This window comes from Puma concolor, chromosome E4 (assembly GCF_028749965.1).
Source record: "Puma concolor isolate L17-30 chromosome E4, mPumCon1.1.hap2, whole genome shotgun sequence".
NCBI lineage: Eukaryota > Metazoa > Chordata > Mammalia > Carnivora > Felidae > Puma > Puma concolor.
The window spans coordinates 35,024,078-35,045,028 of NC_141683.1; the positions used below are offsets into that span (position 1 = coordinate 35,024,078).

General features: G+C 49.9%; 2 long non-coding RNA genes across 2 annotated transcripts in view; one reads left to right on the forward strand and one right to left on the reverse strand.

Annotated features, from left to right (window-relative positions):
* Positions 1 to 9,379, forward strand: part of LOC147572577 (uncharacterized) — a 34,265-nt gene extending 24,886 nt beyond the window's left edge. Inside the window, exon 3 of the long non-coding RNA XR_015245809.1 lies at positions 9,048 to 9,379. This is a non-coding gene — a long non-coding RNA (uncharacterized LOC147572577). The remainder of the gene's footprint in view (positions 1 to 9,047) is intronic.
* LOC147572578 (uncharacterized) lies at positions 2,145 to 7,011 on the reverse strand. The gene is made up of 5 exons (XR_015245808.1): positions 6,550 to 7,011; positions 5,440 to 6,270; positions 2,929 to 4,939; positions 2,446 to 2,497; positions 2,145 to 2,334 (listed from the first exon to the last, which is right to left on the reverse strand). It is a non-coding gene; the product is annotated as an uncharacterized LOC147572578 (long non-coding RNA).
* Positions 9,380 to 20,951: the final 11,572 nt, after the last annotated feature.

Below are 20,951 nucleotides of genomic sequence, written 5' to 3' on the forward strand. Positions count from 1 at the left end.
GTGTGTGTACATGTGTGCACACGAGCACATGGGCGTTAAATGAAGTGTCTCTTTCGCATCTTCAGCCTGTCTTTGATTTATTTGATTTCATGGATCTGTGACCCGGTCTATCTCACCTCTTTCAAAAAGCCTTCCTGGATTAACTTTACATCAACCCAATTTTAATTTAGCTAATTTAACCTCAGTTCTGTGCTATCTCTGTAAATTTAAATGTGAACGTTCAGCGTCTTCTTGTAGAATGTAAGCTCCTTGAGGGTATCTCCTGCCTCCCTAAGTCTGTATTATTGGTAGGCAGGCTAAAAGATGAAAATGGAAGTTCTTTGATCAAAAAGACAAAACGGAAGTTCTTTCATCATATATGGTCTCTAGTGACTTGTGACTCAGCCTGTCCTCTGGAATGGTTGAAGACCTGGATCAAACTTCCAGGAACCTGGGGATGTCACGTCTATTCTCCTGCTTGTGTGCATGTGCGTGCATGCGTGTGTGTGTGCCTGTGTGTGTTTGTAAATGCCTCTTATTCCAACCTTGTGGCTAGGCCTCTCTAGTTCCCAAAATAAATTACCAAGAGGGTTCAAAGAATTGCCCCTACCCTGAGGCAGCAAGCCCTCCTTGTCCCCGCGGAGAAAGGGCCCAGTGCTTAGAATAATGAAAACGCGGACACCTTCCATCCGTCAAGAAGTGGGGAAGCATGCTATTTCTATCCAGGTCTTTTATTCTTCTCCTTGTCTCCTTATTTGCATTCAGTGAGGAGGTGACACATTCTAGAACATAACCTCCCGTTTTCATTCCAGGAACCTAATTGTTATTTCTGTGTTTGTGAAAGATAAAGGATTAGCAAGAATGCTTTGCATTAAGGTGCCATTTGTAAATGCTTTATAATTATTTATGAAATTATCCCACATTTTATAGCATGGGAGATAATAACTTAAATTGATGTATTAAACATGCACAATCATTATTTTAACAATATTAAATGCACCTCTGTAGAATAATCATTTCATAAATACGAAGAAAGCATTCAGAAGTGGCACCTTAATTTAAGACATTACAGGATTCGTGACACCCAAATCCACGACCCTTTTTCTTGAAGACAGATGGAGTTTCTTATCTGGCTGCCGTGTTCCTCTTTCGTGAAGTGAAAATGAATTCTTAAATTAAAAAATATATTATCGAGGTAATTTTGGCAATGTGATGAAGCAATGGGAGAGGAGATAAGCAGAATTTCCAGGGACCAGAACAAATTGGACAAACCTTATCTGTGCTTGTCTCTAGCCTCCCCACGCCCAGGGTACTGGAGGAGTCATCCGGTCTCTGGGTATCCTGCAGGGTCCTGGGGAGGAGGTAAGAACGGGCTAATGGTGGAGACAGTTGCATGATTCCCCTCTAATGCCAGGGCTTGGGGGGGCTGTTTTGAGCAAGAGAAACCCTAAGATAGAAGATCCATTTTGCACAGCGGTAGATCTCTGCAGTGAGGGGATATAAATCTAAATCCCAGCCTGTTATTTGTGGGAAGCTAGTCTATTTTTTCACCGGGTTAGCGGATCCAAGGCAAATAAGCCAGTCTCCCTGGCAGCGCAGCGCCACTGTCTTTTGCTGGTGGTGCCCTCTGCTGGCCACTGCCAGAATTTCAACACCACATCTTCCACCTCTCCACCAGGAAGGAGCTTTCTAGGCTCTGTGCCTATGCCCTGTGCGAAATGTTTTGTTAACATGGTCTCATTCAATTTTTGCAACAATCACTGGATGACAAGACTGAGCCTCAGTGAGTTTAAGTGCAGGCCTAACCTCTTAACCACTGGACTCTCCTGAGTTAGCCGGCTAGGCCTTGAGTAGCTCGTTCTCCAGCTCTGGGCCCAGGGAGGAGTACAAATCTGCTCTGCGCTTAACGACCATGCTCCACAGCCTTAATGGGCTTATTTGGAAGTGCCCCTTAGACTCCAGCTTAAACCTAGCAATCTCTCAAGTGCAAGTCCTTTGAGGGTGCACTGGGTCTTTGAAATGTATAGTATTTATTCTACGATCTCGTCGTGGCCCCTGTGCATTCAAATACTGGAAGTTACACCAGCTCTTCTTTCTTTCTCACCTCATACCCAGGAAAATCTGTTGGCCTCACCTTCAAAATAGATCCAGAATCCGGCTTCTTGTTTTTGTTGAATGTTTATTTATTTGTGAGAGAGAGAGAGGGAGCGTGCCCGTGCGTGCGCGCGCGCGCGCGCGCACGCGGGTGGGAGAGGGGCAGAGAGAGAGTGGGGAACAGAGGAGCTGAAGCAGGTTCTGTGCTGACAGCAGACAGCCTGATGCGGAGCTCGAACTCGCAAACCATGAGATCATGACCTGAGCCAAAGTGGGCCGCTTAACCGACTGAGCCACCCAGGTGGCCCGATCCAGCTTCTTTTTAACCGCTTCCACCATTACCATCTTGGTCTAAGGCCTGCCATCGCTTACTGGTGTTATGGCGACAGCCTCCCGATGGACTTCTATAGCAGTCAGAACGAGTCTATGAGGACACAAACCCGAGTGTGTTCTTTCTCCTTCTCATTCCAGGTAAAAGTCAAATGGTCTCCCAGTGATCTATAGAGCCCTGCAAGGCTTGGTATCTGGCCATAGTTTCCACCTCTCTCCTGCCCTTCCCTCTTGCTCACTCTGCTCCAGCCGATGGGCCTCTGTGGAATTCCTTGAATATGTGAGCCAAGCTCAGCCTCTGAGCCCTTGCACTGGCCGATCCCTTTGTCTGGAATGCCCTTCCCCCAGATATCCTCATAACTTGCTTCCACACCCCCTTCGCACTTGGCTCAAATGCCACCAACTTAGTGAAGCCCACCTTGATCACCATATTTAAGATGGCCACCTCCCACACCTCCCTGCCAATCTTCCTTCCCTGTTTTGCTTTCCTCCATCCATTTCTAGTATGTTCTATAACGTACGTACTTAGTATGCTTATTGTTTATCTCTCCACTCGAATGCAAGTTTCCTGAGGGCAAGTGTTCGGTTGTTGGCATCTGCCCGTTTCCCAGCCATCTGGAAAGTGTCTGGCATGCTGTAGGTGCTTAGCAAATACTTGTTAAATGCACAATGTTGCTTTCTTGTCCCCAGTGGGTGGAAGACAGAGTCACCAACTGTCCTGGTTTGCCCAGTACTGACCTGGATTTAGCACTGGAAGTCCAGCATCTTGGAAAACCCCTTAGTCCCGGGCGAATAGGGACAGTTGGTCCCCTGGATGACAGGCAAGGAGAGTATCAAGAAGAAGGGACAGCTGTCCCCAGGAGCCAGTCAGGCCTTCCCCCCGCCTGGGAGTCTGGAGGGGGCGCCTGTCCTCACCACATCACTGGAGGATGGCTCTGTCTCAGAAAAAGCCTTTAGAGTTATTGAAATTGCAGCTTATTAAGAAGAAGAAAGTGAGTTTCTATTTCCCTGTAAGTGGCACAGGAGTAGAAAAACGATAGTGTAATGATGTTCCAGTGGAACAATTATTTTCCTGAGACGGAGGAACATAAAATATCACTTTGATTACACTCTCTGCCTTCTTACCCCACGCCCTCCGGCTGAGTTCAGTGGCCAATAAATCTTCCTCGAGCCTCCCTGACCTGTGGTTGCCGCCTCCGCAGGGACTCGCTGGCTGGCTCGGTCCTCACTTTCCCCACCGACCCCTGCTTCTCCTGACTGTGCTTTAGGGTGATTGATCGGGGCCAGAACCGAGGGCAGAGGTGAAGGGAGACTGAGGCAGAGGAAACGGGGGCAGCTGGGACGCTCAGGACATGACCTTGAACCAGAGATGAAGGCTTGCCCTGGGGCAGGGCAGGGGCTGTGGCAGAGAAATGGAGAGAGGAGCGGAGATGAGAAAGCGCTTTTAAAGTCCTCCTCGTTAGGATTGTGCAGGAATGCAGGCAACGGACAAAGTTGGGTCAGAGGTGAGGGTGGGTCTGGAGGAGCAGAAACCACAGGTGGGCTCGTCCGTGCGGCCAGCTCGGGAGGTGTACGTGCAGACCTTTCTCCCTCTTTCTACAAAGTCTCAGTATTTACTCGCGTTGTTTGGTCTCTGAGTCTGCCTGACTGAGTCCGCTTGCATGGCCATGGCGGACCACCCCAGACTGGGGGCTGAAATAACACACTTGTATTTCTCACAGTTCTGGACGCTGGAAGTCCGAGATCAAAGTGCCGGTGAGAGCCCTTCCTGGCTTCCAGATGGCCTTCTTGCTGTGTCCTCACAAGGGAGAGGGGTGGAGGGGAAGGAGAGGGAACGTGTGTTCTGGTGTCTCTTCCTCTTCTTATAAATGCACCAACCCTGTTGGATTAGCGCATCCCGCCCATGACCTCATTTAACCCTTATCGCCTCCTCACAGCCCGGTCTCCAAATACAGTCACATTTGGAGTGAGGGCTTCAACACACGAATTTGGGAGGTGTGGAAGGGACAGGAGAATACACACGTCCAGGGTACAACATTACCTTGGGTGATTTCCTCTTGGCTCCCGGGTTGTCACTCACTTTCAGCCTGAGGATTATATCTTGTCCCCAGATATTTAAAGCAGTGGTTCTCAAAGTGTGGTCCTTGGACCAACAACATTAGCATCCCCTGGGAACTACCCAGAAATACAGATTCTCAGCGCTCCCCCCACCCCTAGATCTCCTGAATCAAGGACTCCAGCGTTCTGTGTGTGTGTGTTTAAATGTTTATTTTTCAGAGAGAGAGATGGAGTGTGAGTGGGAAAGGGGCAGAGAGAGAGAGAGGAAGAACAGACAGAATCCAAAGCAGTCTCCAGGTTCTTAGCTGCCAGCACAGAGCCCATCACAGGGCTCGGACTCACGAACCACGAGGTTATGACCTGAGCCGAAGCCGGACGCTTAACGGGCTGAGCCACCCAGGCGCCCTCCGCAGTCTGTGTTTTAACAAGCCCTCTGCGTAATTCTGTGCAAGGCAGAGTTGGAGAACAGTGTAGGGCCCTATAGCCAGGACCACAAGTTGGTTCTCTGCCCCTGGCCAGGTCTCTTTTATCACCCGTATTTCTGGACCTAAGCCGGACCCTCGTCAGGGCATCCACGACCCACGTCTGATCTCGGCCAGGTACCCTCACTGCTGGTGGAGCCTTGCCTAACCTGTGTTTTGATCTCCTTCCCTAGCACCCAGGTCTTGTACATCACTGGGTCCTTGTTTTAATTTCTGTCCCTGAACCTAAATGCTCAAGCCAGGGCCCTCCTACTGACTTCCAGGCCTTACTGCTGGCTTTTACTCCTGCTTTTCCTGACTTTTCTGAGTATGGCCTCCTGGGAGTTGTCCACCTGGGACTTCCTTCCTCTGTGTTTCCTGAAGACCTGGGCCGAGAGCTGCTGCCATCCCCTCCACACCACTCCCTCCACCCCCCCCCCCCCCAGCATCCACACCAGCCCCAGGCCTCACGGGGCTGGCCCACCCCCGGGGCAGTCCTGGCCGCAAGTCCACTCACCTCTTAGCCCACCCGCCAGCTGCGTTATTCTTCCGGGCTGGATCATGTCGTGGGCCGGGACGGGCCCCAGGTTGTTCCCGGGGTGATGCTGGCACTGGGAATGCAGCATTGAGCAACTCCACGTTGCTGTGGCCACGGAGGGGTGGGCCGAGGTATTGGCCGGGCTCCCAAGTCCTTAGGAGTAAGGACAGGTGGTGGGGTTTTATTTCATTGTCATCAATTATAGGGGTCCTTCAGCAATTGCTGGCTGGGAATGAGAGGGATGAAGAAGCCTATGGTTTTTGTCCTAATTTGTTTGGTTTGGGGCTGGACCCCAAGCTCGGGAACCACAGTAATTAGCCCAGCTGCAGAATTGGGCAAATGTAGCACACGGCTGTCGCTGCTCCAAGGGGCGGGGCTGGCACCAGACCCCTTGGCTCTGACAAGGCCTTTTGTCAGCTGGGGGTGGGCTGTGATTGCAGCAGCGGATGTGGAGGGGGCCGGGGCTCTGCGTTCCCAGCCTCCCCTCCCTGCTCCCTCTCCCCCACCCCTTTTGGCTTGTGGAGCCGGCCCCCCCACCTTTGCTGAGTCTGGGGGTGGGGATTAGGGAGGGAGACGACCCTGGGGTTGGGGGGCAGAGGAGAAGGGGCGGCCCAGCCTCTGAGCATCACGGAGGCTCATTTGATGGAGGAGTTGGCGTCTGGCGCTGGATGAGCAGGAGAGAGCTAAGAGAAGGGGCATTGCAGCCACGTGCACATGGAGGCCGTGCAGAGGCCCGGAGCTCTGGGAGACGGTGTCTGCAACTTGCCGAGGCAACCAGAAGGGCCAAAAGATGGCTCGCCATGCAGAGCCCTGGTGGGAGAAGGGGAGGCAAGAGTCAGAGAAGCGAGGGGGGTGCTGGGCTACGGAGAGGGGCTCCATGTCAAGCACTGGCAGGGCTGGGCCAGGGGGCTCCCATCGTGGAGACTGCCACTTTCACCCGGAAGCGCATTCACGTGGCCTGTCCACGCGCCTACGGGCTGTTGGGTGATGTGTTCACTGACACGCATCCCTCGGCTTTCCTGGAGCCCCAGGGCCTCTGGTGAGGCTTCCCCCCACCCTGGCTTTCCTTCTGTCCCCCCGAAGTCCTACTCGACAGGCCGCGTCCTCAGCTTTCCAGCGTGAACGGTTAACGCCTTCAGGCTCTTGACCTCTGTGTGCTGCAGAGTGTCCAGAAGCTGTGACCTTACGCTGACTCCCGTTCTTTGCCTTTAATTGTAGAAGGAGATAAGAGCGGGAGGGATTTAGGGCGGAGACATTGGGAAGAAAGTCTTACTCATAAAAGTAGGTGAGGAATGGAAAAAATGGGGGTTATCTCAACAGTCGACTCCAGAGCTGTGATAGCTGACCTCTCCAGAGGCTGTGGAGGAGGCCAGCAACCAGAGACGTCTCGGGTTCTCTGAGCAGACTTAAAGCCAGATGCCTACCTGGGAGCTAAAGACTCACCAGCTGCCATTTTCTTCCGTAGCTGAGTTGTCTTCCTTGTAGTATGCCCGGAGGGTCAGCCCTCCTAGTGCCACAAGCGAGCGCAGTGCCATTAAGAGAGGAGTAGGGGAGGGGTACCTGGGTGGCGCAGTCGGTTAAGCGTCCGGCTTCAGCCAGGTCACGATCTCGCGGTCCGTGAGTTCGAGCCCCGCGTCAGGCTCTGGGCTGATGGCTCGGAGCCTGGAGCCTGTTTCCGATTCTGTGTCTCCCTCTCTCTCTGCCCCTCCCCCGTTCATGCTCTGTCTCTCTCTGTCCCAAAAATAAATAAACGTTGAAAAAAAAATTAAAAAAAAAAAAAAGAGAGGAGTAGGGGAGAGCGGACGCTCGGCCTCTGCTTATCTTTGGCCAGATGCCCCTCGACCTCGCCCATGTAGAGTTCTCTTGGACCTACCTCCTTCCTTTGTCTGTCAGCAAGACTGGAGGACATAGCCTTTCACAAACCCATGGCAAATGACAGCCGTTGGCTTCTTCTCTTGCTCTTGCCACTCCCAAAGATTCTGGGTGGGCAAGGAAGAGGCAGGGAAAGGATGAAAAGGCCCATATCCTGAGAGATGGTCAGTGTAGGGAGAAGCCAAGGGAGAAATGAGGTGAGTTAGGGCGGGAGCCCAACGCTAGGTTTTAGGGATTGTGGCCCAAAGCCAGGGCCCAGGTTTGGGGTGAGAAAAGTTTGGAGGGGCATTTTCCTCAGGCTGGGTCCCCTATAGATGGGCTACAAACCAGAAGGCCACCGACTCTGCTGTGCTGGTGGGGTGGCCTCGATATGTCTGTCGGTACAGTTGCATCCTAAGGGCCTGATGTCCTCCTTGTGAGCCTCATTGTCCTGCCTCTATTTCTGTTTCCCCGCCAGAGTGAACTTTGGTTGAGTAGCAGTGATGTCCATTTTGTTCATCCTTGTGTCCTCTGGGTCTAGAACTTAACAGGAAGTCACTAACATTGGTTACATGAATTTGCCCATGAGAGAGAGATGGCTGCTGGGCCCGGAGCTGGGCGTGGTGGCATTCAGACATTTCTGCTGTGGGCTCTCCCATCTAGTTTCCTTCTCTTCTTGTACGTCCTCCCTTCTTCATACTCTAGTGCTGTCAGCTTTTCTTTTCTCATTTTCTCTGTATCCTCTTCATAAACTCGACCCGGTCCCTGGCTGTTATAACCATATGGGCAGATGTATTTGCAGCGCGCCTTCTCAATAGGGACTTCCCTGAAAGCCCAGTCCCCGTGTGAAAACATGGAGCCAGGGTCCCACTGGGCACTCCTCTCAGGGTCCTTCCAAGGATCCACCTGTCACTTCTCTCTCCAAGGCATTCGGATGAGTCACACTTCATCCAGCCGGGCTGGGCAGGCCCAGAATATGACTTGGTTAGGTTACTCTGACCACACGTCATATCCCAAGGTCCCACTCGACCTGTTGGTGTCACACTCCTTTAGAAGAGCGGAAGCCTTTCACGCACCACCATCAGAAATAGACTTCGTCCTCCCGATGCAACTGACTAGGTATTGGAGCTCGGCTCCCAGAAGATTTATCAATCAAGGCAGCACTGTGAGAAAATACAGACAATTAGAGGTTAGTGCCTTTTAGAGAAGACGCTAATTTGTAGCACAGACAATAGGAATTTTTGAGGAGGGATCGACGCGATGAGAAGGCAAGTGTCAGAATGACGTCAATGAGTTGGGCAAAAGTCGACTTCTAGAGAATATCTGGAAATCGCTAAATAGTTACCTTAGCTGTCTATACCTTCTATCTCAACATCTGCTGCCATGGAAAACAATAACCAATATGGATGATGAAGAAGCCAGAAATTTTGCGATATTCTCATCCATCAAAGAAATTGCTCCACACGCTGGTGTCCAGCCCGTAATGTCCCTTTAAATGAACCAGGCTTGGGAATCTTTATGATGGCCCCCAGAGTTCCCTGCCTCTTGGTTTTCACCTCCTTGTATAATCCCTTCCCCTTTGGCATGGGCTGGATTCTTGATTTGCCTCTAATGAATAGAACATGTCACTTCCAAGATTAGGTTATAAAAAGACTGTGATCTTCATCTTGGGGGTTTGCTGTCTCCTAATTTAATCTCTCGGTTTCTGGTTTCTGTCTCTCTCTCTCTTTCTCCAGTCATCAGCGACCATGTTTTGCGGATGCTTAGGCAGCCTATGGAGAGGCCCATGGGAGGAGGAATTGAGGCCTGCCAGTAACCACAGGAGGGAGCTTAGAAGTGGATCCTCCCCACTGTCCTAAGAAAGCCTTTAGAGGAAGCCACAGTTCGGGTCTTCAGCTTGACTCCAACCTCGTAAGAGGCTTTGAACCCCAGTCATCTGGCTAAGACATGCTCGGATTCATGATGCACAGAAACTCTGAGGTAGCAAATGTTTGCTGTTTTAGGCTACTGAGTTTTGGGGTTTCTTGTTACACGGAGCGATAGATAACTAATAAACCTGTATATCACCTATCCTTGATCTCGGGGATTCCTTCAGACTCCCTCTTTCACCACTGTCTCCACTCACCATTCTCTAGCACCTTGACTCTAGCTCCCTAACCCCCTAACCTCTCATTTTGACCCTTTCTGTCTTTGGCCTCTTGCCTGGCTTCTTGGGTTGATGGTCAGGTCTTGGCCTTATCATGTAGCTTTGACCTTGGTTCTTCTCCAGACACAGCGTTGAGGATCTGCCTTCTGGCACCATGCTTTATAATCTTGTGTAAGAAACTATAAACTCCTAAACTCTGCTCTGGCCAGGCTCACCTCTCACCTGCTCCAGGTCTATGCAGAAGCAGGATCAGAAAACCAGCTTGACTTAGTAGAACAGGAGAGCTTAACCAGACACTCTGGAAAGATTTTCAGTGAAGGCTGAAACAACCTTCTTATCATGAGAAAATCCATACATTGTAGCCCTTCGTCCCCATTCTGCTAGCGTTCCTATCAATCCGGACTTTCCTGCATTTGTTAGCTGATGGATGGCAAATGACTGGTCCATTGCTTTGTAAAAACAAGATGTTGTTTTCAGATATTTATCTTTCCCCCCTCTCCCTCCCTCCTCCGCTTCCCCTGAAAAGCTTTCATTTGTTAAGTCTAGTCGGTATTTCATTCATTATTATTATTATCTTTGAAATTTAGACGTTAAAATGATCGGGTCTGGGTTCCATTATGGGGCTCTGGTGACTTAGGGTAAATATGTAAATATGCTCTGAGACTGAGAGAGTCTGTGGCTACTTTTTCTCAGTCACCCTGCTTTCATGATAGCTCAGGCCTCAGAGTAAACCCACGGGTGACTCAACGTTGGGTACAGAACCAGAATTTGATCCACATCCACTGGATTGCCTATGATAGATACTAGTGATTCAAAATAAATTCGACGTGGGGTGCCTGGGTGGCTCAGTCCATTGAGCATCCAACTCTTGATTTCAGCTCAGGTCGTGATCTCACAGTTCTTGGGATCAAGCCCTGTGCTGATGGCACAGAACCTGCTTGAGATTCTCTCTCTCTGCTCCCCCCCCCCCCACACAGAGTCTCTCTCTCTCTCTCTCTCAAAATAACATTTAACATTAAAAAAATAATAAATTTGACATTTCTGTGGGGGTTGGGGGACACCTAGCCTAGGTTGGAAATTCCTCACTTCTTGTCATCAAGGACATAGTATACTAATAGATAGAAATGCCTGGTAACAAGACGTAAGTGCCTTGCCCAGAGAAGATGCATGGTGTTTGATGAGAGGGTGAACAAAGATTGTTAAAGCCCACTGAGGACTTGTCTGGCCCCTCTTCCCACTCCCCCTGGATGATTTCATCTGTGGCCACACAGGAACCGAATGCGCCTTATGTCTTTCATTCAGAGCAGCTTCTCATCCTCTCTTTCCCATCTTCTAGCATCCCTCCACGTTGCTCAAGCCAGAAAACCGGGGTCGGATGTGACTCCTCCCACTTCCTGACGCAGCCCCCGTGTACGGTCGCTGACCACATACCTGTTGAATGGAGCCGCTCCTGTCCCTCCTGCACTGTCCCTAACTGGTCCTTTGCTTCCAGGATAGACTGTAGCCAGGTAATCTCCACATTCCTGCCAGAGACATGAACACAAAACGCAGTTCTGTTCACAGCACTTTCTGTTTAAAATGATTCAAAGATGTTTCACTTGCCCTTGGGTAAGCTGTGCCCAAGTTCTGAGGAGAGGCAGCAAGGCCTCACCTGATGTGATCTGGCCCTGCTTCTCTCTTCAGCCTTACCCGGTTTTTCATTACACGCCTTGAATGTTATCTTCCAGGCACAGCTCCTCCCTCACACCTTTGGACACGGGATTTCCTGGCCTGGGTATCTCCTCCCCCTTGTCTCGCTACTTGGTCTGGGTTTCTCCCAAGCTCAGCTTAGATGCCGTGTCCCCCGAGAAATCTCCACTATCCCCCAAGTCCGGGTTGGCTATTTCCTGGTGGGGTCCTACGGCACCCTCTGCTTTCTCCGCCATCACGAACGCCTGTTCTCCCCAGCGCGGGGCCAGCCACGTGGCCCGGGCCTCAGACAGTGCCTGGTCCGCAGCACAGGACTAATCAACAAGTCGCGGGGCCACAAAGGAATGCGCCAGACCTACCGAGGGCAAGTTTTCCACCTTCCAGGTACGGATACGTTGTGAAAAACCTCCACCCGCCCCACCCAGCCAGCCAGGAAAATCAGCTCCTGTAACGTGACGAGTGCCAGCCTCTGGGTCCTGAATCCCGCTCTGCCTCTTCTCAGAGGAAGTTACTGAACATCGAAGCCTCGGTTGGCTCAACTGGGAAGCAGGAACCATGACAAAACCCAAACAGGGCTGGTGGGAGGAGCACACAGGCAGTGTATGCCAAGGTGCCCAGCTCGGTAAGTGCCTGGCGAGAACGGAGTCCTCCCCTCTGTTCCCGTAGGAGCCTGCACCCAGGGCAATGAACTTGTGCTTTCAAGAGCAAGGCTGACAGAGCAGACTTGATAAGCAGCCTGGTTGTCGGATATGATAATAACAGTCTCATTTATTAATATAAAGGCCCACTAATAGAGGCGGCACTTTTAATTAGCCAACACGGCCACGATATTAATTTTTATCCACAGTTATTTAAGTCCGGGAGCCTTCCTCCCCTCTTCTGTTAGCACTTAGCTGCAGGGCGATTGAGAACATTTGTAATTGGATTTCTGTGCAGGACTTAATTATAAGGAGACAATAAAGCCCCTGAAATGCGCAGGTTCTACCCTGCTAACTATTATTTTCCAGAGACACGCTCAGGCCAATGAATGCACAGATTTATCTAAATTATCATTTTTAAACTTAACAAAGCTTTCCTCTCCCCGCCCCCCCAGGACCGAGAGGAATCTGCCGGGAGTACAGATTTGCAGGGAGGAGGGCACAGAGGCGGCATGCTTCATTCCTGTAATCAAGTGCCTCGCTCCATGGGCCACTGAGCAGCTTCCCCGGGCCCCTCGGGATCTCAGAAGTGTATTTTCTTCCCTTGGCCAAATGGCTTATTAATAGAATTGGCTTATTTATATCTCACCCAGAAAATCCCAAAGTGATACAGCAACAGGGAGATATCGAGCCAATTAGTTGTGGGACTTGTTGTCGTGGGGGGAAATCTAGTTATTAATTTACTGCCCTTCACCAGCGGCAGAATCGATTCGCAGGAAACCAAAAGGCAAAGAAGAAGAAGAGGAGGAAAGCCACGTGTTTCGGACCATCTGGGAAAACTCAAAGAGACGAGGCGAAACCATTTATACCTTCAGCAAAGCTCTCTCGCTGCAGGCAAGCAGGGAGCCGGGGGCCCCGCGTGTGGCCAGCTCGGTGCGGGGTGAGCACTGGGGTCTGAAGAGCGTCCTCTGGGAGGGCCTGTCACTCACGTGAGTGCATTTGCTTCTCGCAACACTCCGCAAAATGGGTTGATTTCCCGCACTTCACAGAAGAAACGCCCGTTCGCTCACTCATTCGTTCAGGAGGAATCCCGAATCTTTGGAGATACAATAGCGGACAGGAAAGAGCCTGCCTCCCTGGAGCGTACTTTTGGGTTCAGATGGCGAGCTGCCCAAGGTCATCAGCCAGCATTTGTACGTAGGTAGTAGGACTGAGACTATAGGTTCTGCCAAGGGCAAAGTCTGAAGCATTACTTTGCCTTCTCCTGGGGGCTGGGTCCCGTGGGTAGCTTGGCTGACCACAAAGCAGACTGTGTGAGGGTCTATCTGTCCTCCTAACGTCAGAGGAGGAACAGAGGTCACCAAGGAGTGCAGTTTAGGACCTGGAAGAAGAGAGTCTGCTGGGAGGAGGGTCTGGGAGTACCTTCTGCTACCCTACGAGAGGGGAAGATGAGTCCAGAAATACAGTACTTTCTTTAAAAGAAAATGAAAACCAGGGCATCTGGGTAGCTCAGTTGGTTGAGCATTCGACTTCGGCTCAGGTCATGATCTTGCGGTTCGTGGGTTCGAGCCCCACGTCGGGCTGTGTGCTGACAGCTCAGAGCCTGGAGCCTGCTTCCGATTCTGTGTCTCCCTCTCTCTCTCTCTGCCCCTCCCCCGCTCACACTCTGTCTCTCAAAAATAAATAAACATTAAAAAAATTTTTTTAAGGGGCACCTGGGTGGCTCAGTCAGTTAAGCGGCCGACTTCGGCTCAGGTCATGATCTCACAGTCCGTGGGTTTGAGCCCCGCGTCGAGCTCTGTGCTGACAGCTCAGAGCCTGGAGCCTGTTTCAGATTCTGTGTCTCCCTCTCTCTGCCCCTCCCCCGTTCATGCTCTGTCTCTCTCTGTCTCAAAAATAAATAAATGTTAAGAAGAAAAAATTAAAAAAAAATTTTTTTTAAGCGACAATCATCATTATGCTTGTAGAAACTGTTCAGATCACATTCTAACATATTATGAACACTTTTCTAAATCATAAAAACATTTTTGTGGCTATAATTTTATTTTATTTTGATTTTTTTAGTGTTTATTATTTTTGAGAGACAGAGACAGAACATGAGCGGGGGAGGAGCAGACAGAGAAAGGGAGGCACAGAATCCAAAGCAGGCTCCAGGCTCTGAGCTGTCAGCACAGAGCCTGATGCGGGGCTTGGCCTCACAGACTGTGAGATCATGACCTGAGTGGAAGTTGGATCCTTAACCAACTGAGCCACCCAGGCACCCCTAATTTTATTTTAATTAATTAAAAAAAATTTTTATGTTTATTTAGTTTTTGAGAGAGAAAGACAGAGTGCAAGCGGGAGAGGGGCAAAGAGAGAGGGAGACACAGAATGTGAAGCAGGCTCCAGGCTCCGAGCTGTCAGCACAAAGCCTGATGCGGGGCTCGAACTCATGAACCATGAGATCATGACCTGAGCCAAAGTCGGATCCTTAACCGACTGAGCCACCCAGGAGTCCCTATTTTAATTAAAAAAAATATGCTTATTTATTTATTTTGAGAGAGAGAGTGTGAGCCGGAGAAGGGCAGAGAGAGAAGGAGAGAATCCCAGGCGGGCTCCACATTGTCAGCGCAGGCCTGATGAGGGGCTACATCTCTCCAACCGTGAGATCATGACCTGATCTGAAATCAAGAGTTAGACACTTAACCGACTGAGCCACCCAGGCGCCCCCGTGGCTGTAGTTTTAAACGATAATATAATATTCCATCTTGCAGGTACACTATAATTTATTTAACTTTCTAAAACTTGTGAATATCCAAACCTTGGTGAATATTTGTTTGTATTTATTATTATAAATAAAAGAGATGAACACGGATATGTGTGTCCTTATGTTTTACTTGCTCGAAATTGAATAACAGAATTATTCCAATAAAATTAGAGTAAAATATTCCAATAAAATGGAAATATTGCAACAACGAGAATGAATATTTTAAAGACCCTTGAGGCTTATTATATTGCATTATATTGCATTCCAGAAACATTGTATGAATTTCTACAGTGCTAGCAAAGTGTGAGAGGACCTATCGTTGCAACCGTGGCTTCCTCGATACTCTGCATCGACTTTTACAAGTATTTGCTAATCTGGTAGGGCAAAAAAAAAAAAATGTATTTCATTACTGTGTTTTCTTCCTGTGTATTGATTGCCAGTGAGGCTCAACGTTTCTTTGTGTGCTTAACCATTATTTGTATATCTTCTGCAAATAGCCTATTCTTGTTCTTTGCACATTTTTCTTTGGGGTTTAGTGGTTTTTGTCACGTATAAATGCTACTTTATATTTTAAGAACATTAATTTTTTGATGTTTTTGTTGCAGACATTTTTCTCAGGTTGATTTTGCTGTTTATTTTTATTTTCTATGATTTTTTTATAGAGATGGTTTGAATTTTTATGCAGCCAAATATATCTGGGTTTTTTTTCCTTTGTGATTTCTCCAATTGCTTTTGTGCTTAGAAATTCCATCTCCACACTGAGATAGAAATAGTAATCTATATTTTATTCTAAGTATTTTATGGTTCTATTTTATTTACCCTTAACCCTTTAATTCATCTGATATTTATTTTGTTCTATCTTGTGTGATAAGTGTTTAAATAGATTTCCCCCCTAAATAGTTAACCATTAATCCCAGCATCATGTATTAAAGAATGTTTTCTTTCCCCATTGGCTTGGATGCCACCTTTATCACATGTTGAATTTTTTTTTTTTTTAATATACAGTTCACTGTTCTGAGCTGTCTTATTCTGTTCAGTTAGTTCTTCCATTATAATCACACTGTTTTAATTATTGCATCTTTATACATTCACATATTTTAAAATATGACATATTTGTATATGAAATGTAGCATTTTATGATCTGGTGGAACAAATCTCCCACAATTACTCTGTTGAAAAAAAAAATTGGCGTTTCCTGCTCATTTTCCAGATGAATTTTAGAATCATGCTGTCTAGCTCCAGAAAAAAAAAAAAAAATCCCATTTGGGACTTGGAAAGGGATTAGATTCAACATATATCTCAATTCATGAACTGTTTGCATCTTTGTACTATTCAGTCTTGCCGTTCGGGAAAATGACATGTTCTGTTTCCCCCTCCCCGCCTCCCCCCCCACCCTCACCCCCCGCTTTTCTTTGTTTTTGCAGGTTTAACTCTTTGATCTGAGTGAGATTTTAGTGTATACTGTGAGATGAAGATCAAAACTGATTCCTTTTCAAATAGCCAATTTCCCACAAGCCCAGCATTTGCTTCACTCACACTTTCTCCAGTGAATTGCAAAGCTCTGTTCTCATTTATTAAGTCCTTAAATATATATTAGGGTCTGTTTCGAAGCTGCCTAATCCCGTTGATCTGTCTGTTCTTGGGCTAATGCCACACCATTTTGATTCTTGTCTGGTCTTTCCCAGGACGAGTTGGAAACGCTACCACCTTCCAGATGGCTCTTGGAGTCTCCTCCCGCTTCTCCCAAACCAGGATTCATTTCCTGAATACAGAGAGTCAGCCCCTTGATCTGGGCCTCTGGTCAGAAGCTTTTCAGTGCCCAGGGGACTGGGATGGGGCAGTTTGAGGCCAGGTTTTTGGTTTTTAGTTGAGAAAACACTGAGGATGGTGATGACCGAGGCCTGATCCCTGCTTCTGTCTTTCCCACAGTTCAGCTCGGCCAGATGTCGGCTGTGGGGGAGTTCCAGTCTCCAGGGCGGACGAGGGAGAAAGAAGGGCCAGAACGTTGCAGGGAGGCGGTGCGAGTTAACACTGCCACAGGAGAGCCCTCCTCATTCCTCAAGGGCCTGCTATGTGCCCGGCCTGGGCTAAGGACATTACATACGCTTGTCTAATTTTTCTCCAGAACACCACATTTTCTACATTAGAAGTTAGGCTCTGGGGGAGTGAGAAACTCCTCACGTCACCCAGCTACTAAGTGGCAAAGGCTATGTTTCGCCCCCATCGTGCCTACTTCCTGTGCTGTGGTTGACTCAGCAGAGCTAGACTCTTCTGACTGGGGAACGTTATCACCTGGAGAAAATGGTTGAGGCTACCTTGAGCTTCGAGGGGTCTCTAACACAGGGGGTCACGGTGATAGAATCTGGTCATGCGAGGTCCAGGCGTTTGAAGTTGGTCACCTGAGTGCAGACTCAATGGTCACCTCTCCATCGAGGCTAGTGGGGTCACCTTAGGGTCCATGGCATTCGCAGCCATGGCAGAAGCTGTACTTCCGGTCCTGCCTCCCCTCCCTCCCTCTTTTATTTTAATTTTTTTTTTTTTAACTTTTATTTATTTTTGGGACAGAGAGAGACAGAGCATGAACGGGGGAGGGGCAGAGAGAGAGGGAGACACAGAATCGGAAACAGGCTCCAGGCTCTGAGCCATCAGCCCAGAGCCTGACGCGGGGCTCGAACCCACGGACCGCGTGATCGTGACCTGGCTGAAGTCGGACGCTTAACCGACTGCGCCACCCAGGCGCCCCTCTCCCTCCCTCTTAACAGCCAGGCAGGCAAGTTTGCCTTTTCAGCTGCTGATTTCTAAGACTCAGTGTGTGTAGGGCAGAGCCTGTGTGCCCACTGAGGGTGGGAAGCAGAGGTCTGGGGCATGGGGACAAAGCTGGGAGAAGGGGGTGGGGTGGGGGAGCAGAGAACCTGTCGCTTACCAGAGGGTTCTGGGGCCCTGATCACATTCTGTCCGAACCAGTGGCTGAGGTGGCTAAAATTTAAGAATAGCAAGCATTCATTCATTTAATCTGTATAAATAAAAGACTATAATCTAAACTTGCCTCTAACCTTGGTCAACACGGTCACTTTACCACTCGCGTGGTCAGTACTCGCTTGTCCCCGCGGAACCTCCCCTTTTCCACTTCCATGCACCGATCCAAGTATCGATATATTTCCCACATTTAGTTTATTATGGCCGGTTGCATTCCAGCATGCCAACGATCCATATTTTAGCAAAATATATTTCAAATGCTGTCTGGAATAGGCAATGCATGAACAGACGTAGTGTTCATGATAGTGAAGGGTCTGGTCACAAGGAGATAAAACACATTTGCTTCGTGGGGAATTTCACCTTTCGGGGGGCATGGGGAATGTCATAACGCAGATTATTATTCTGAAGACCTTCCTTTGAAGCGGGCAGAGCTCTGGGCTAGGAGTCTAGGTACCTAGGTTCTGAGCCTGGCCTTTTCGGGTATTGACTTTGTGCATCTTTCATACTTTCTTCCCCCGGTTCTCAGATTTTACTTGTTCCCTTGTGACAGTCACAGCAATCAAGAAGCCACAGAGACGGAAGCACATTACAGATGACTTCGTCGAATCCTCTTGTTTTACAGATGAGACAAAATGAGCCCAGAAGGTCAAGTGACTTGCTCAAGATCACAGAGTCAGCCATGGGCCTTGCAGACGCACCCCCGCCAGCCTCGAGGCTCTGGGAACCGCGTCAGAGACGGAAGGCTTGGCACCGCCTTGAAGAAAGACCCTTCATTATTACTCACGCCAGCTCTCCGCACCCGCCCCCCGGGGAACCTTTGGAGTGTTTTTCCATCTGAGCTGTTGGCATGTACCTCCTGGACTTCTGTCTCTTGTTCTGGACACCCCGTGGGGCTGACTTGACCAGACTTGATGGAAAAGGAGACAAGGGCCATGAGGTTTCCACCTGAGCCCCGGGGCTCCCTTGTTTCCTTACAGGAACCCCCCCCCCACCCCCCCCCCCCCCCGCCGCCTCGTCTCACGGCTCTTGTCTTTTCCATCCGTATGAGCCGTCCTCCAGGCTGCTTTTGTTTTTGTTTTTGTTTTTTTTTTTTTTTTAACATTTATTTATTTTTGAGACAGAGAGAGACAGAGCATGAACGGGGGAGGGGCAGAGAGAGAGGGAGACACAGAATCGGAAGCAGGCTCCAGGCTCTGAGCCATCAGCCCAGAGCCTGACGCGGGGCTCGAACTCACGGGCTGTGAGATCGTGACCTGAGCCGAAGTCGGACGCTTAGCCAACTGAGCCACCCAGGCGCCCCCAGGCTGCTTTTGGAACAGCCCAAAGCAGCCGCAGGATTGCTATTCTGCACTGGCAGAGCCTGTGAACTATTTGGCTTGTCATAATTATCTCACCATCTTGCTATGTTTCTATCTCGGTTCACAGAAAGCTCAAAGTGAACGAAGACACAGGCACAGCGGGCGAGGGGGACGGGGACAGGGTGGGGTTGGATCAGAAAATCGACAGCTAGGAAGTCTCCGGTTCTGGTGGAGCCTCCCCTAGGGAAACTGTTCTGCTGTGTGGAAGGGACCGGAACGAGGCCCTAGGAGCAGGTCTCGTCCGTGTAACGTGTTCATAGAACAAGACCAAGTCAGTGATGCTGCTGAACCAGGGATAGGGCGGCTCCAGAAAGGAGTGAGACCAGGTCAAGGCTGAGGAGGAGGGAAGCATGGCCGTCGGTGGTAGGTGGGTCCGTGTCCCTTTCCATCGCCTACAGGGACCAAAGGAAGGAGCCCCTGAAAGGAGACGTGGGCATCCTGGGAGGAGTGAAGGTGGGGCACCGAGAGAATAGAGAAGCACATCACAGCTTTCCAAGTTCAGAATTTTCTAAAGACTGAGATCAGAGAACATCAGAGGAGGTTTCCTCAAAGGGGATGTTTTGGACGAGAGCTCTCTGAGCTGGGCACTCTGTCCACTGTCCTCCTGGCTCTTTTTTGTGTCTCAGATAAAATGCGGTTTTAGTTCAGGGCAAAGACACACAGAGGAGGGGGGGTGGGAAGGGTAACAGGAGCAGAAGAATAGGGGGCGGGCAGTGGTGATGGGCAGGCTGGGCTGGTGGGAGGGGACTGGAGTCCAGCCTCCCCAACACTGAGTGCAGGGCTATGTTCTGATTCCTTCCTGCCCAGGGTTCCTTAAGATGGCGACATGGAGGCATTGTCCCTGGAGGTTTCTCATTGCCTGGGTGGACAGAGAGGCGGAAGGGGGATAAAAAGAAAAGGGAAGTGCCTCGTTTAGTGCCCCCCGTGGCCACCCGCCATCACACATGTTCCTGTGTGTCTTTCTGGTCCTTTCTCTCTTGGTTTCAGAGGAGGAACTTGGCCGGCTCCTCTGTCTCGTTACCAGCTGTCCAGTTTGCAGGTCAGCTCTGGTTGGGAGCCTGGCTCTCGCCAGCACAGTCCCCATGCATTCTTAAGACCCTCTCAGCTCTTCACCAGATGAAAACAGGCAGGGTTTACAAGAGAACAGACCGGGGGCCAGTAACGGTTAAATAAATCTCAAAACCCTTCCTCGTGGGTCTTCATTCAAGTGTAAATAGATTGGTTGCAGCAACCTCGGAGTCCACGTCTCTCCTTCTTCCTCCTCGGGTGGTGCCTCAGGGTCTCTCTCAACCTCCCCTCACACCCAGAACCACCCTCCCCGCCCCCCCCCCCCCCCCCAGGCCTCTCCCTTGTTCTCTCTCCCTTGCTAAAGATTCCTCGTTTAGCAGGAATCTTGTTGGTTCTCCGGAGATAGGAAACAAGTGCCCCAGGACTCAGTGACTTTTGTTTCTTTGCTCAGAAGGCTTAAGGGACTCTGCCCCTGTGCTCTATGGACCGCTTCCTGACACGGGGACACTGCTGAGGATTTGGAGAAAAGAGCCGAGGCTGGATTCGGGGACGTGGATGCTTGCCCATGGAAGCTCCTTGCAGGAATGCAGAATTCCCCTCCTGGGGGGCTGGAAGTCTATCAAAAGCAACTTCATCCTTCACTCTCAACTCTGGAGTTGCTCCAAGCCCCTCGGACTGTTGTCTCTTGGCTACTCCAGCTTTACCCTATCTGAAATCACTATCTCCATGTTGGCTCTGTATTTGGCCCTTGCTCTCCTCACAGTTCCTTGGATCTGAGGTTGAGGTTTGAATTTGGACTCCGCTTTGACCTTTGGCACTTCCCTCTACCTGGTCGACACCTCGGTTGTGGGTCAGAGGCACCTCTGTCTGGTAGGGAGAAGGGTGGCCCCTTGGTGGCCACCTTCTTCCTTGGAGTCCTTACAGTTTGCTCAGGGGGCAATTCAGGGTGCGACGTGGGAGGCGGAGGTGGGGGGAGACCTGGGGCAGGAAGGGGAGGTGCAGGGGGGTGGGGCTTGGCTCCCTGTCTCTATCTCCACCAGGGCCACTCCACTCGGATCTGGATTCTGTATGAGCCTTTC